This window comes from Vanessa atalanta, chromosome 10, assembly GCF_905147765.1.
Source record: "Vanessa atalanta chromosome 10, ilVanAtal1.2, whole genome shotgun sequence".
In the NCBI taxonomy this organism is placed as follows: Eukaryota; Metazoa; Arthropoda; class Insecta; order Lepidoptera; family Nymphalidae; genus Vanessa; species Vanessa atalanta.
In genome coordinates, this window is record NC_061880.1 from 4,834,121 (window position 1) to 4,835,180 (window position 1,060).

The window sequence follows — 1,060 nt, forward strand, 5'->3', positions numbered from 1 at the left end:
CACCGCCGAGCACGAGATGAATTATAAACACAAATTAAGCACATGAAAATTCAGTGGTGCCTGTCTGGGTTTGAACCTGAAATCATCGGTTAAGATGCACGCGTTCTAACCACTGGGCAATTTTTAAATAACAAAATAATTGTTATAATTAAATTTAAGCTTAAACACTTAACGCGAACAACACTCCTGTTACAGAATATCTCTTATCAACAGCAGAAGAAACTCGTATTCTGAATAAAACTAGTTAGCGCTTGGTATCAAGACACTGCACGAACATTGTACTGACTAATTGCCGCATTAATAATATAATTTTAGCGTAAATAACAGATTTGTCCTAAATGTAATATATATATATATATATATATATATATATATATATATATATATATATATATATATATATATATATATATATCGGAGCGTGGTTACTTTAGTTGTTGATTTGGATAATTAATGAATCGAGTAGTTGGCAATAATGTTTGATGGCTGATTTACTTATAAGAGCGGGTCACCCCGAATGGAGTTGTAAGTGTCATGGCAATGCGAGTCGTTATGTTTTGACAAGCTTCTCGAATGCGATGGTTGCTTGCAAACCCATTTGCTCTTAATCGAGATGAATTATTGTAATCCTTTGATATTATTGTGGTGTACGATTATTGAATCAATGAATACAGTGATTAGACGATATTAAATACGTTTTATTTTGTGAATACCTCCATTGCACGCCCACATAGTCTTACAAATGTCGGATTAATCCCCGAACCCAACTGTTCAGCATCCTGCTTCTCCGACATATATATGTTACATATATACTAGTATATATTAATATATTATTACTATATTACGAAACTATCCTTAAATGTTGCAAGAAACGGGGGATATTCTAAGAAGATAGTTAAACTGTGACTATAAATTCTTTCGAAAGTAGATACATACCTCGAATTAGAATCGCACTCTTTAAAGAATGATAATTGTATAATCTTGTTATTTTGTCAAAATAAAAATAAAATAAAAATTGTAAGTAACTAATCGGCATGACTCAGGTAGATTTATGTTACTA